The sequence below is a fragment of the Panthera pardus genome, unplaced genomic scaffold (genome assembly GCF_024362965.1).
Source record: "Panthera pardus isolate Hobbes unplaced genomic scaffold, ASM2436296v1 HiC_scaffold_12, whole genome shotgun sequence".
NCBI classification, from domain to species: domain Eukaryota; kingdom Metazoa; phylum Chordata; class Mammalia; order Carnivora; family Felidae; genus Panthera; species Panthera pardus.
In genome coordinates, this window is record NW_026526677.1 from 74,992,398 (window position 1) to 75,008,966 (window position 16,569).

The 16,569-nt window shown below is 42.4% G+C and overlaps 1 long non-coding RNA gene across 1 annotated transcript; it reads left to right on the top strand.

The window, feature by feature from the left end:
• Nucleotides 1–165: 165 nt before the first annotated feature.
• On the top strand, nt 166–2,192 carry LOC128776193 (uncharacterized). Its single transcript, XR_008421247.1, has 2 exons — nt 166–695; nt 1,949–2,192. It is a non-coding gene; the product is annotated as an uncharacterized LOC128776193 (long non-coding RNA).
• Nucleotides 2,193–16,569: the final 14,377 nt, after the last annotated feature.

Below are 16,569 nucleotides of genomic sequence, written 5' to 3' on the forward strand. Positions count from 1 at the left end.
GTGTATATATATATACACACACACACACATATATATGTGACATATATACTGATATATATACACACACAAACACACACACACACATATGGGAACATACCTCAACATAGTAAAGGCCATCTATGAACCCCGCCCCCCCCCCCCCCGCAATAAAAAAGAAAAGAAAAAGCTCTGTAGTGCTAGGAGCTAGGTAGCTCTGCAGGGCTGCAGGGGGCTGGCGCGTCCAGAGGGCAAGTGTTCTGCACGCGCCCCCACTGACTCCCTGCGTATACGTGCACGTGCACACACACATACACACCACCGTGTATACACCGCACGCACCACCACCTCAGCCACACCATGCACATACCTCAAGCACACACACACCCCCTCCTCAGGCATCTGGAGCATGTAGCCGGCCTGGCTTCCTTTCCCGGTTCCACCGGGCTCAAGTTGTGTGACTTGGGGCAAGCTCCTGACCTCTGTATTCCTCGGTTTATTCACCGGACAATGGAGATCGTGCCAGTACCTGTCTCCCAGGGCTGTTGTGAGGGTTCCTTGGGATAATACAGCCAAAGAGCTGAGGACAGTGCCTGACGCATGGCGATCATTCAGTAAACACTAACTATTATTATTATTATTATTACTACTACTACTACCTGAAATGAAAGATAATCTTGAAGGAGAGGAGAGGAGACAAAGACCGGAAGTGGAGGCAAGTGAGTGGGGGAGGCGTGAATGGAGGTGGGGCAAGGGCTCCTCACTTCCTGTTTTAGCATGTCTGCCTACAGGCTTTGTATTTGCAGACACTTCAGGTCTTAGCACCAATTTGGCTTCCTTCCTTTGAATTTGGCCTCCTTCTTCGGTTCCACAAACATGACCGACTACTCTGGGGCCAGGTCCAGCAGGAGAAAAAAAAGGCGTGTTGCCTGCCCTCTTGGAGGTCACAGTCTGCTAATGAACAGTATCAGCTGGTACTTAGCGGGTGCTTGCTTTGTATCAGGCACTATATGCACTCTCTCACTGAATCCTTAGAAAATTCTTTGAGGACATATCATTATCTATATTTAGTAAGCGACTAAAACTCAAAGAAGTGAAATGATTTCCTGAGTTTCCTTGGACAGAGTCCAAGTCTGTCTGACAGCAGTATCCCGTTTCCTTCCCCACCCCTGCCCATACCTTAGAAGGTGTGGCAGGAAAAAGTGGGGTAAGTACCCCAAGGACATAAGTTGCGCGGGGGGGGGGGGGGTGTTCCAAGGAGAGAGAAAAGTTACCTCAACCAGCTGGCAGCTTTGCAGACCAAAGAGCCCAGAATGCTGACGTCTCAGCATTATTCTGGATGCTTTGCCTTCCCTTGTCATGTGAGGAATCAGTTTGGGTGCTGTGGCTACTCATCTAGTTACCTGGGAGCTTGTGAAACATTCAAGTGCTCTTAGCTCCACCAAAACCATTTTGAGTGTGGGGTGTGGGGAAGAGCCCCGTAATCTGATTCGGACCCCGGAGGTCCTCTACCAAACTGTTAGGAATGCAGGTGTTTCAGCCCCGGTTGCCTACCTATTGGGATCCCGTTGCTGGGTGCGGAGAGTCCTGTCCAGGGAGGCCTCCCAGTTCAGACCTCAGTCTGAGAGTGAAACACAAGGGACCTACGGCTTCTCGCTGAGCTGCAGCCACTCTTCTTGGTTCTGTGCAGAGCCTGAGCTCATCAGACCAGGCATGTGTTCTGTTCTCTCTGCCTCCTCTCCCCAGGCACCAACTATAGGGATTTGCCCTTCGCTCTTGACTTAGAGGCAATGGGTGTCCCCCACTGCTCCTCTTATTTCTATCTTTTAACTCTGAGCTGAATGCATGGTAAAGTCTCAATAAATACGGATTGAAGAAACAAAAGTTCTCTTCAGTTTTCTGGGCCCACAGATGTTATCTGATTTGCCAGTTCTGACAGTTTGCTAACCGGGACCTTTTCTTGTTTCCATAGGTTTTGGTGATGATCCAGGAACCAAGAGAATGAAAGGGTATAGAGAAAACCCAGGATACTGGGGCCATCTGTGTGCTCATGTGGAATGGCCTCAAGCTACACACCCTGATCTTAAATAAAGACAATTTTGCTGCAAAAGTGTGGGAACTCTATCCATCCTCCACCACCTTGCTGTAAATGTCTATTTAGGAACTTGGATTTATTTTTTTAAAAAATCTTTCCATAAAGATAACTATTGGCCCACGTAATTTAACTTGTGAATTTTATCAAATATTTAATAAAGAAATAATACTAACCTTACATATACTCAGAAAATAGAGGAAGAAAAAACATTTCTCAGTGTATTTTGTGAAATCAGCATAACACTTCCTTATAGCATTGCAATTTCATTTAAACAAAAGAAAAATTACATACAAGAAAAGAAAAATTATGTCCCTCCTGAACAGAGATGCAAAAATTCGTAACGATATATTAGCAAATTGGTTCCAAAAATATACAAGAAGGATTCTGCATCATGACCAAGGTGGTCCCCCAAGAATATAAGGTTAATTTTACATTTGAAAATCAATGTAATTTGTAATTTTAACAGAATAAGAGAGAAAATTATGTCAATACATGCAAAAAAATCATTTTACACAATTGAACATTCATTCATGACAAAAATTTTTTTTTTGGAAAACCAGGAATAGGAGTAAATTTCCTCAAGCTGGTAAAGAGTATCTTTGAAAAAACTACAAATGATAACATATTTAATAGTGAAATCATTTAATGTTTTTTCCCTGAATTGAAACAAAGATGTATGCTCCCACCATTTCTTTCAATATTTTACTGGAAGCCTTAGCTTTATAATAAGTTAGAAAAAGAAACAAAGGACACACATGTTATTAAGAAAAAATAAAAAGTAAAACTCTCATTCTCAGATTACATGATCCTATATGTAGAAAACTGTATAAAATCTTTAAAACAAACAAAAAAACAAACAAACAAACAAACAAGGGACACCTGGGTAATTCAGTAGATTAAGCAGCTGACTCTTGATTTCAGCTCAGGTCATGATCTCATGGTTCATGAGATCAAGCCCTCTGACGGGCTCTGCACTGACCGTGCAGAACCTGCTTAGGATTCCCTCTCTCCCACTTTGCCCTTCCCCACTCATGCTTTCTGTCTCTCTGTCTCTCTCAAAATAAAGTTAAAAAAAATAAACAAAACAAAATAAAGCTACCAGAATTAGTAAGTGAATTTAGTAAGGTCACAGGATGCAGGGTAAATTTTTAAAAACCTATAGCTGATCTTAAAGTGAAAAAAATAAATAAAAACAATACCACAAAAATGATCAAATATAGAATTAACCAAAAGATGTACAAAGTCTTTATGCTGAAAACTCCAAAAGACTGCAGAGAGAAAGTAAAGAAGACCAAAATCAATGGAGAGATATACCATATTCGTGGATTCGAAAAATATTAAAATATCTACTTTCCTAAATTCATCTATGGAGTCAATGAAATCCTAATCAAAATTCTAGCAAGATTTTTCTTTTTAAAAATTTTTATTACATTTATTTATCTTTGAGAGACAGAGTGAGACAGAGCCCAAGTGGGGGAGGGCAGAGAGAGAAGAAACAGAATCCAAAGCAGGCTCCAGGCTCTGAGCAAGCATTCAGCACAGAACCCAACGTGGGGCTCGAACCCACACCACCAACTGTGAGATCATGACCTGAGCCAAAGTCAGACACCTAACCGACTGAGCCACCCAGGCAAGATTTTTTGAAGATTTTGGCAATCTGATTATAGAAAACCTATATAAATGCAAGTGATGTGGAATAACCAAAATAATCTTGAAGAGAACAGATTTGGAGAACTAACAAGATCTGATTTCAAGATGTATTCTAAAGCTACATTATAAGAAGCAGTGTGGTTTTGGCGTAAGGATAAGCAAATAAATCAATACGACAGAATAGAGTCAAGAAATAAATCCATACATATATGGTAAACTGATTTTTAACCAAATCAGCAAGCCAACTCAATAGGAAAGTAGACTAGTTTTAACAAATGGTGCTGGAAAAACTGGATATCAAAAGGAGGGAGGCAAAAAACCTCTTCAATCCCTCCCTTAGTTCATACACATAAATAATTCAAAATAGATTATAGCCTTAAATATAGAAGACATAATGATAAATATTCTAGAAGACTACACAGGAGAATGTCTTCATGCCCTTGTAGTAAGCAAAGATTTCTTAGCTGAGATATAAAAGCACTAACAAGGGGTGCCTGGGTAGATCAGTTGGTTAAGTGTCTGAGTCTTGATTTTAGCTCAAGGTCGTGAGATCAAGCCCTGCAATGGACTCTATGCTGGGCATAGAGCCTGCTTGAGATTCTCTTCCTCTCCCTTTGCCCCTCCCATGCTTGTACTCTCTCTCTCTCAAAAATAAAATAAAATGACATAAAATTAAATTAAATTTTAATTTAATTTAATTTAATTTAATTTAATTTTTTTATGGTAAAGGGAAGATTTTGTTTGGTTGATTAAGTCTTGCAGTAGATAGGATTCAAACCTCTTGGAAAAGTCAAATGTCTCCATGAAAATGTAATCAACAATCTCCTACATCAAGTGTCTGGATATGATGTATAGGATGTTTTAACTTACTAATATTCACAGATAGGACATAACAGTAGAAAGAAAGATTTTTTTCATAAAGGCATTTTAAGAGTAAATGTGTAAATAAAAGGCTGATCACTAGACTATACAGTATATGAATTTTTGGAAGGTTTCACAGACATACATCATGATTTGATTTGTGGCTTGGATTGCATAATTTAATTTAATTTAATTTAATTTAAAAAGGAACCATAGTCTTCATCATGGTACATAAGACCTTATTGAAATTAATTTTTTCTGTTCATCAAAAGATACTGTTAAAAAAAATAAATAGCTTGGGAAATATATCCACAATACATTTATCTGACAGAGGAGTTGTATCCAGAATACATAAAGAATAGATACAATTCAACAACAAAAAGATGATCAACTCAAAAAAAATGGACAAAATAATGAATCTTGACTTGAACCTCATTACTTACACAAAAATTAAGTCAAAATTGATGACAGATTTAAATATAAAATGTAAAACTATTTTTGGAAAACAATAGAAAATATTTGAGATGTAGAGCTAAGTAACAAGTTCTTAGACTTGACAACAAAAGCACAATCCACAAAAGAAAAAAAATGGATAAATTGGACCCATCAACATGAAAAAGGTTTGCTCTGTAACAGATCTTGTTAAGAGGATAAAAAGATAAGCTACGGACTGGGACAAAATATTTGCAAACCACACACCTGACAAAGGATTAGTATCGAGAACATATAGGAAGAACTTTCAAAACTCAAGAGCAAAAGACTAAACATTTCAATTGAAACATAGAAAAAAACCAGAAAATTCACTGAAGAGGATATACAGATGGCATATAAGCACCTGAAAAAAAAAAGTTCAACATCATTAGCCATCAGAGCAATGAAACTGAAGCCACAATTATATATCAGCACATACCTATCAGAATAGTAACTAGTGAACACCCAATGTCGGTGAATGTGCAGAGAAACTGGATCCCTTATAAACTGCTAGTGGGAATGTAAAATGATACCACCACTCTGGAAAACAGATTACATTTCCTTAGAAACAAGCCACGCAATTACCATATGACCCAGAAAAAAACCTATACGAGAATGATCATTTAGCTTTAGTCATAATAATGAAAAATGGTAAACAACCCAGATGTCTTTCAGCAGGTAAACTGTTAAACAAACTATCGTACATCCACACCATGGAATACCACTTATTTAAAAAAAAGAAGAAGAAACAAACTATTGATACAAGCAACAACTTAGATGACTCTCCAGGGAATTATGACTGAAAAAAATCATCCCAAAAGATTATGGACTCTATAATTCCATTTCTACAATATTTTTCAAATGACAAGGTTTATAAATGGAGATAGGTTAGCGGTTGCAGAGTTTAGGGATGGGTGGATATGGTTATGAAAGAGCCACACGAGGGCTCCTTGTGATGACAGAACTGTTCCGGATCTTGACTGATGGTGAACACGGAAATACAGTGTATACGTGTTATAAAATCATGTATAACTAATACATATGCACAAATGAGTATATGGACAAAGGGGTAAATCTGAATGTGATGATGGTAGCAATGGTGGTAACTGGCTGTGATATTGTACTACGGTTTTAATTTTTTTTTTAATGTTTATTTATTTTTGAGAAAGACAGAGACTGAATGTGAGTGGGTTAGGGGCAGAGAGAGAGGGAGACACAGAATCCAAAGCAGGCTCCAGGCTCTGAGCTGTCGGTGCAGAGCCCGACATGGGGCTCAAACCCACGAGCTATGAGATCATGACCTGAGCCGAAGTTGGACACTCAACCGACTGAGCCACCCAGGTGCCCCATGTACTACAGTTTTACAGGGTGTTACCCGTTGGGGTATACTAGGTGAAAGGTACACAGAATGCCTGTATTATTTCTTACAACTGCATGTGAGTCTACAATTATCTCAAAATAAAAAGTTTACCTAAAAAAATGGGTGAAAAATTTGAATAGCCACTTTGCAATCGAAGATATGTGAATGGCCTATAAAAACAAGAAAAAATGGGGATGCCTGGGTGGCTCAGTTGGTTAAGTGTCCAACTCTTGATTTCAGCTCAGTTCATGATCTCACAGTCATGGGATTGAGCCCTGCCATCAGGCTCTGTGCTGAGCCTGGAGCCTGCTTAGGATTCTTTCTCTCTCCCTCTCTCTCCGCCCCTCCCCCACTTGTGCTGTCTCTCTCCTGTTCTCTCTCTCTCAAAATAAATGAAAACATTAAAAAAAAAAAAAACAAGAAAAAAATGGTCAGTATTAATCATGATGGCAATGTAAATTTAAGCCATAATTACGTCAACGTTTATACTTTTGAGAGTGGCTAAAATCAAAAAGCCTGAAAGTATCTAAAGTCGATAAGGAAGTAGAGCTCCTGAAACTCTCATATATTGTAGGATGGAGTGTGAAATTAAATATTGGAGGACATGTTGACAGTTTCTTGCAAGCATACATTATTATACATAGCTTTCATTAAAAAAATTTTTTTTAAATGTCTATTTAATTTTGAGAGACAGAGAGAGCGTGAGCAGGAAACAGAATCCGAAGCAGGCTCCAGGCTCTGAGCTGTCAGCACAGAGCCAGACGTGGGGCTCGAGCCCACGAACCATGAGATCATGACCCCAAGCCGAAGTCAGACGCTTAACCGACTGAGCCACCCAGGTGCCCCCTTTCATTTTTTATTATAAATAGTCTTATGACTCAGCTATTCTCCTAGGTATTTATGCAAAATAAGTGAAAGCTTACATCTGTACAAAGACTTGCCCATAAATGTCTACAGCAGCTTTATTTACAATTACCAAAAACATAGCAGCCCAAAAGTTCATTGATAGAAGATGAATGAGCAAGTGACAAGTTTTATATTTTTCTAAATGGTCTCCTAAGAAGGTACATGTTTATTCTAATAAGAATGGTTCAAAACAATTCGGGAGTTGCTTTGGGAAACTGTAGCACTTTGTTTTTTCTTTCTTTTGGTGAGTGTTTTCAAAGTTGTTACATTTCTGTCTTTTGATGATCGATTGAAATTTCGGAAGCAGTGAAAAAAAAATCATTCAAAGAGAAATAGGGTGTGTCTGTTTGTTAAAAGAAGAGGAGTAATTTTCAATCCTTGCTGCACATTAGCATCACCCGAGAAGTTAGAAAAACTTATGAATGCCCAGCTATGCTTATGTAATTGCCTTATGGTGAGCTAGGCATTGGTTTGGGTTTTTAAGCTCCCCAGCGAATCTAAAGTGCAGACAGAGTTGAAAACTAAGGCTGGAATTGAAGTTGATTTTGTTATAAACTTACAGCCTGACTTCTAATGATAGATCCCAAAGAGGAATTTGCACACATCCCTGAGACCACAGGCTTGTAGGAGCAAGTATACAGTATCTCAAGAGCACCATTGTGAAGAATAACGCACATTTGAATGTCTACGTTTTAGTAGTTTCCTAACAAATGAAGACATGGCAGAGGGACAGTAAATGTGAAAGATGTATCGACTTGCCAATTACCTTAGCAATAAGGTCAGATGGTTAAATATAAAACTTTCAAGAATGCATTTCCGTTCTAGAACAGATTAAGGATTACAATTCTTTATCTTTCCAGTTTGGGACACTGAAAAAGCCTATAACTATAATACAGTTCTCTGCTTCTCTTTGGAAAATCTTATGGTGACAAGTTATAATCTGAAATCTGAAAAATGATCTGAAATATACTCATAGAGCATCAGTGCAATTTCTTTTATAGCAGTAAGGTATAAGCTTGGTGATCAGCAAGCCACTTGAAATGCTCTTGGAGGAGACCAAACTGTACATGATGGCTGACCCCACCCTGAAGCTAGGTCAACGAAGAGTCTGGCTAAACAAAGCGGTCTGCCAATGACCTACTTCAGGTGGTCAGTGTGCACGGCCATGCCACAGGCCGGGCCAGAGAGAGGGACGGTGGCATTGATTTGCCACATGCCAAGTCAGCTACACTCAGAGATTTTTTTCACAGACTGCTTTACCTTTTTTTGAAGAAGGAGGTACAGATGGGAGTCACACGTGGTCCCTGCCCTCTGAGAAGCTCAAGATCCTGGGGAAGAGACATCAAAACAAGGAAAAAACTCTTCTCTTCTAGGTTTGCCTGCTAACCCCTAATAACTTGGTTTCTACCACATCTGTGGTAGAGAGAGTCAGTGATGGTGAGGGAGAGGAGGAAGAAGACCACAGCAATAGATGCAAAGTCAATTATCATTGTTTGAGTTCCGGCTGAAGGGTAGATCCTATGGGAGGGCTTTAAACTCATCATCACCTTTATTATTTCCATGGGTTAGGGGTTGTTATTGCCATTTTATGGATGCAGAAACAGAAGCTCAAGTTCAGTAACTTGCTTAAATGTCTACATGAATCCAGGCTAACTGAGTTCATGTGGGAGAATCTGGGACTCTCTACAAGTCTCAGTTTCCCCATCTATGAAACAAGAACAATTACATCTGCCCAATACCACGGGAGCTGGTGTAAGACTAGACTCATTAGCCATCAATCCATTAAGAGGTAGCAGGTGACTCCTGAAAATAAACTCTGTATCGTGGGAAGCCCCACTGTGTAAATGTTTCCTAATATACCTATTTGTTTGACAGGTACACCAATACTGGTATTCATTTAGATTGCCTCCAGGCAAGCATTTTTTCCTTCAAAATATTCTTAACTTTGCTTTATTATCAAATCAGAGTATCTCTATGGGAGCTCTTTCTTCCCAGGAACCCCCAATCAGGGACTAATTGCTTTTCAACAGCACAGTAACACATTTTTCTAATTGCATATGGAAGCTTAAAAACAGAAACTTCTTTTTGGAGAGGGGGGAACAGAGAGAGAAGAAGAGGGACAGAGTGGGAGGAAAAGAGAGAATCCCAAGCAGGCTCCATGCTTAGTGCAGAGCTGGATGCAGGGCCCAATCCCAAGACCCTAAAATCATGACCCGAGCCAAAACCAAAAGTCAGATGCCCAACCGAGCCACCAGGTGCCCCCAAAAGCAGAACCTTCTTAATGTTTGCCCAAACTGCAATTTCCAAATCAAGTTCTGTATCTCCATTGCCCCACAGGCTGAGCCTGCACACTGCTGTTGATGAATACATTCTAAGGAAGGCTTTACTTCAGTAGGGAAATCCATCTTGACATGGGGCAAGAAAATTCCCATGTTTCTTTGGCTATTTCTCTTCCTTAGGATGGATTGAAAATCACATCATTTTCTTCTTTACTTGCAAAAAGAAACTATAGCTCACTCCAGGGCTGGCATGACCCACTAGGTATGGCGATAGCAATTCAGCATACACAGCCAGCATCACTCATATGAACAAAGCCCCACCTGGGCCAGGAGAAGAAAATAAGTGAGTTTTACTTTCAGGTCTCAAAGATGCCTGCCTGCCAAGGCTCTTTCCCCCTCCCCTCCCCTCCCCTTTCCTTCCCCTCCCCTCCCCTTCCCTTCCCCTCCCCTTCACTTCCTCTCCATTCCCTTCCCTTCCTTTCCCTTCCCTTCCCTTCCCTTCCCTTCCCTTCCCTTCCCTTCCCCTCCCCTCCCTTCCCCTCCCCTCCCCTCCCCTGGCCTCCCTTCCCTTCCCTTCCCTTCCCCTCCCCTCCTTTCCCCTCCCCTCCCCTCCCCTCCCCTGCCCTCCCTTCCCTTCCCTTCCCCTCCCCTCCCCTTTCCTTCCTTTTCTTTTCTTAAGTAGGTTCCGTGCCCAGCACAGAGCCCAGTGTGGGGCATGTACTCAGGGCCACGAGAGATTGTGACCCTGAGGTCAAGAGACAGATGCACACAGGCACTCCCGGGACAAGGCTTTCTGAGAGCAGCCCTGGTTTGCAGGCTCAGTAAGTCTTACCACCTTGCAAAACACATGCTCTTTCTCCTTAGCTGCGATGGCGGGTTTCGGTAGGATGACCATGTATTTTTGGTGATGAAAGAAGGAACCGTTAAGGATTGTGTAAAGATTATGTCCAAATCAGACTATCCAAGGCAAAGTGGGCCTTCCCTAGGTTTAGGGAAGACCTGCTGATAGGAGGAAAGGCAGCAAGAAAATGAGATGACAGGTCTGTCAGAACCAGAAACGGTCACATTAGCTTCTGTGTACAGGAAGTCCAATGCTTGCAAGAGAAATGGAAGAGTTCAGCCCATTGATGGTTTAAACTGAAGTACTTCTCTCAATGCCTACCACAACCCCCCACACACCCGGCGAGGCTTGCTGTGAACCTTCAATGCAGTAATGTTTGTCGAGTGCTTAGTTGAGCCTGACCCAGAGAAAGTGTTCATCATGGTGGCCAAAGGCAGTGGCAGAGAAAGGACAGCCTGAGTAGCTGCGGGAGTGGTAGGACGGTGGTGTTGCTGTGCCGTGTGGGAGGAGGTGTGAATGCAAGGCCTCTCCAAGGGGCTAGAAGGTCAGCATGAGCAACCTGGTCCCCTGAGGAAGGAGCAGGAACAAAAGGATGGGGGCGAGTTGCTATGGAGTAAGGTGGAGGTACATGGGACCCTCTGCGGTTTGGGTTTGCAAATTTAGCTCCCCATGGACAGCATGGGATGTGGATCAAACACACCTGAAATTAAATACTGACCTGCTGCTTCCCAGCTGTGAGAACTTAGCATCATTATCTAAATTTTCTGACACCACCACTGCCCCCCCCCTCCAGGGGCTCCTTATTTGTGACACGCAGAGGATAAAAGCCACCTCTAATGGTCCCGGGGAAGACTGAATGACTGCATGTGGTTAAGTGGCTGGCACAAAGTACTTGCTTAGCAAAGTAGTTGTCGCAACCCCAGGATTTCACATATAATGAGGGGGAAACTGCAGTAGGCAAGATTGAAAGAAAACACACATGCTTCATACTCTTTCTTGAAACCAGGTTGTTGTTGGTTTGTTTTTTAATGTTTATTTTTGAGAGAGAGAGAGCACACAAGCTGGGGAGGGGCAGAGAGAGTGGGGGGCAGGGCACAGAGGATCTGAAGCAGGCTCTGTGCTGACAGCAGCGAGTACCCACAAACTGTGAGATCATGACCTAAGCAGAGGTCTGACGCTTGACCAACCGAGTCACTGGGCACCGCTGTTGTTTTCAATACATTGAGCACAATGCTTAGAAAGCCACTTGTAAAGAAAACAACATCGAAAGTACACTAAACCCTAAGCATCATGCATTGATCTCTATTTTAGACTTATTCACACAGAGTGTGCCTTTGTAACTTACACCCTTCAACTTGAAGGCCAGGCCCTGTCCATGGTGTCCTCGAGCTCTGCAGTTTCACTACATGTGAAGGCCTGTGGCCAAACCCCAGGGTGACGTCTGAGGCGTGATGGGTCCTCGTGGACACACAGGACAGTGCAGGAGCTGGAAGTGTGGGGAGGGTCAGGCCCTAGCAGAGGTTACTTCCTGGAGTCCAACAGTTGTGTGATGGGGGGGGTGACATGACCCAAGTTATATGTTGACAAGATTACTCTGGATGCAGCAGGTAGGAAGCGTGGCAGGGAGAGACCAGAGGATGGGGGTCATTTAAAGACTTTAATTCCAGGGTGGCTGGAATTCTACCTGGGTGGCTCAGTCGGTTGAGTGTCGGACTTTGGCTCAGGTCGTGATCTTGCGGTTTGTGCAGAACCCGCTTTGGATCCTCTGTCCCCCTCTCGCGGCCCCTCCCCCACTCGTGCTCTCCACCCCCCCAAAAATATGAAAATAAAAAGACTTTAATTTCAGGAAAAATACAGAGAAAACTCTACTTGCAGTGGTAGCAGTATAAAGAGAAAGCAGGTGGTCAAAGCCAGCAACATGGCAGTGATAAAAGCTACAGATTTCAAATAGGTTATATCAACTTAATAGTTCATTCTCCCACCTGGCTGTGTCACCATGGCTTGGGACAACCCACCTTCAGGCTTCAGGTCCTGTTATCTTCCACCCCGTCCCAAGTGCCAACCCGGAAAACTGATGTACCTGCCTCCTTTTGGCTTCCCTGTAGAACAGTGAACTGAGACCACCCACGTCTACACAGCCTCATCGTTTGTTCTGTGAAAATGCTTGCCCAGGAAGACAAGGGCTTACGTCAATATCTCATTTCACTGTGTGCCTCAGGAAATCCCAATCAACTGATAAAACGGTTGGTCTTATCTAGGCAAACGGCTCCGCTATGGGAACAATACGCTTTGCTCATCTGCTCAGACAGCTTCTTCGTAGACAAGTTTCCTTGTCAGGAATTGCTCATTCCTATAACGTCACAAAATTTGTCACCCCAAATTAGTTACCCATCATCAAAGCCTACCCTAAACCACTTAAACCCAGACCCCCAAACCTTGCAGATGCCCTCCCCGACCTCCCCCTTCTGAGTTACTTCCAAGACTGTCAATAGGAACTCTCCCTTCCAGCGGCCAGCCTAATGAATCTAACTTGGGCCAAGAGGCTTTGTGGGAACCTTCTGCAGCACCGTGGGGCATCAAGCCAAACCGAGCAACTTGGGGGCCACAACCACACACCATTCCTCCTGTTTTGGCTGCACTGCCTGCTTGAACCCCGCCATTTTCAGAGGCTGTGGTCACGCATGTTCATATATGTTTCCCTCGAGCTGTGAGACTTCTCCCTTCTCCGAACACCCCCTCCCCCGGCCCCACACACATGCTCTTCGTGTTACTTACTTTCCTCTTTCTCAATTTTGAGCTGTTTGTGCATTTTTTTTTTCTGTTTGTTTGTGGTACCATCTGTATTTCAGGTGAGGATGCCAATACTGTGCCTTGCACGTGACTGGGACACAACAAGCTCATTCTAAAACTGTTCTTAAAGATTCCCAAAGCACTTAAGGTGAACAAGTCAAAGGAAATGTAAAATCTAAATTTTTCCCCCTTAAAGCAAAATTCAAAGAGTAAGATCTCTCTTATAATTTAGAGTTGTATTTGACCTTACAAAACAGGCTCCTTCTAGTTCTTTTCAGAGTGCTTGACGATTATGTTTTGGTCTCTTTCGTGCTGTTCACACACACAGTCTCGCGCACACACACCCTCACATCAAAGCGTGTCAGCTGCCGTGCACCGGGATTGTCCTTTCTTGTTGTGACAACCGTCTTCTTTCTCTCTTGTCTTCTGTACCTTCTATTGGGTGTTTTGAGATATTTATCTGCTTCTTTCCCTTATCATAAATCCTACTAGAAACATGTCCCAGGCACTGTGCTGGGTCCTCTATGCATGTAGTGGGGATCCTGCCCGAGGGGAGCCCAGGTCTGGATGTGCTGCTGAGGGAGAACAGGTGTCAGCACACCACCAGTATCTAGACAGATTCCTTATTTTGCACAAGCACCCTGTTTCTCATTACAGCTTAGTTATAAACAGATGAAGACTGATGGATCGGTTCGTGATGGAAGCAAGATAGCATTACGGGACGACAAACCTGGAGAGAAAAGTCATCGAAAGGAAGTACAATGAGTCAGACACGGTGGGACAGACTCAGCAAGAGTGCCTGTGTGCCGGTGACAGGGAGGAGGGGAACCAACCCTAGATATCCTTGGCCTCGTGGTGGCAGCCGGCTATGTACGTCTTAAGACCTGAGTAAGATAAATACGAACAAACAAACATGCCCAAAGCTCTCTTACCTTGCCACATTTCACTCTAGTGACAAGGTTCCCCTCTTCCACGTTGTCACCATAACAACCACATCCTATAACAAGTGACAGAACCATCATCAGGAAAGACGGAAGAACCAAATGCACCCAATGACTCCAGTTCAATTTAGCCTCGAATTTCCTGTGTCATTCTGTTTCTGTGAGCGTTAGTATCCTGAGATACATGATAACCTGCCTGTGAATCTCTGACAACTTTCCAGCTGAATATGAGCTTTATTCTACATGTTACCACAAGATCAGGGGAGTTTCTTTGACCCTCTGCAAATATTAACTGATCAACTTGATATTAAGTGAATATAAAATATAAATTTGGATGAAGACGAAGTGAAAATTTCTAAGACAATAGGAAATGCAGAGGGACAGTGGGTATATCCCAGGGGAAATAGGGATGAACGCTTTCTTTCTCTCTCTCTCTTTTTTAATGTTCATTTATTTTTGAGAGAGAGAGAGAGAGTGCATGAGCTGGGGAGGGGCAGAGAGAGAGAAGGGGACAGAGGATCCGGTGGAGGCTCTGCATTGACAGCAGCAAGCCTGATGCGGGGCTCGAACTCACGAACTGTGAGATCATGACCTGAGATGAAGTTGGAGGCTCAACCAACTGAGCCACCCAGGCACCCCAGGAAGAACTCTTTCCAAGCATCTTGGCTTCCAGACTTCTGCTGTAGGGAACACCCTCTACCCCAGTCTAATTGGAAACCCTTTACAAGAGTACTTGAAGAGTACTGTTGACCTGACCAGTTACCCTCATACCACAATTAGAGTCATTGCTTGGAACTGGTTGGACCTAAAATTATGTTTTGGATCTCAACAGGGTGGATGGCCCCTCTCAAAATTTTAGTCGGGAGAAGATTAAGTTGGACTCTTGATTTTGACTCAGGTCACAATCCCAGGGTCGAGGGATCTAGCCCCACATCGGGCTCCACACTTAGCATGGAGCCGGCTCGGGATTCTCCCTCTCTCTCTCGCTCTGTCTCTCCCCCTCTGTCCCTCTCCCCCTCTTACTCTATCTCTCAAATAAAAAATAAAAAATAAAAACAAATGAAATGTAACCCAAGATTAAGTCTCCCTTATCTTAATGACTCAAAAAATATTCTTTAGAAATTTATTTGTAAGCAACTTTTACTGCCCAATGTTCTGTTTATGCACATACTGTTGCCTGGTCCACCCCATTATCAATACAAATCTCTTAATAGGCTGCCAGTGCATGTGTGGGTTAATTATTTTGCCTTTATAAAATAATGAATCATTATTAATGTGACTTGAAGGGACAACGACATGGCTATTTAACCCATTACATGACCTGCAAACACCTCGTTCTCAATCTATCTACAGATAAATGTATAGATTCACTGTATACATAGATACATCACTTTATACATAGATATATCCCTACATATATCTACCCATCTCACAATAGCCCGGATGTTGCAACAACCTCTCGAATGTCTCCGTGATTCTCCCCTCGTTCTCTTTTTCTCTGTTTTTCATACTCCAACCAAAGTGATTTTCTGAAAATGTAAAAACGGTAATTTCATCTTCCTGTGAAAATCATTCTTGTGACTCTTTATTGATGAAGTTCAAGACAGCTTCCTGATTTTTTTGTTTTCTTGTCTCTCCAACGGGCATCATCTGCTGCTCCGTCTCCCTCTTCCTCTCTCCCCCAGCCCGTGGGAGTCCTCGCCATTGCCTCAGTGCTCCAGGCTGACTCATGGCCTGCACCCGTGTCCGTGCTGGCTGTGCTGGACCACCTGGCCTGCCTTCTGCTACCTGGTGAGCTCCTGTCCACACTTTAGAACCCATTCTGTGTCCCCTAATGAGGCTGTAAATTGTTTGGGGACAGGGTGTGCGTCTAGTTTTATCTTTCTTGTGCTTAGTACAGTATACATGGTATATAATAATTGTGCAATATGTGTAAACTGATGAGTGAATGAGTGGAACTCTTGAGGATCTTTCAATAGACTATAGGGAACCTGGAGAACAAACCCTTTAGGTTGTCCTCAAATTTTAGATTCACGTAATTTCTTTTCCTTATGAACTCCTAAAGCTAATGTAGAACCCAAAGGACCAGTGTTAAAGAAAGCCACTTCCAAAGCCTCTTTTAAAAATTTTTGTCGAACACTAAACTTGTATTCATTAGTATGAAGCAAATATAAATTAAGAGCAACCATTCTCTCTTAATAGAGTGTGAGCCATTTAATCTTGGGTTCACATAAAGCTCACTGCAGTCATATGTAAGTAGATCAATGGACCAGAAACAAGTCCAAGGACAGAGGCATATATATTTAGAATTTAGAATACAAAATCTCTTATTACAAGTAAGGAAACAACAGTGTATTTAGTAAATTGTAAGTAAGTAAGATTTCTCACTCATACCATGT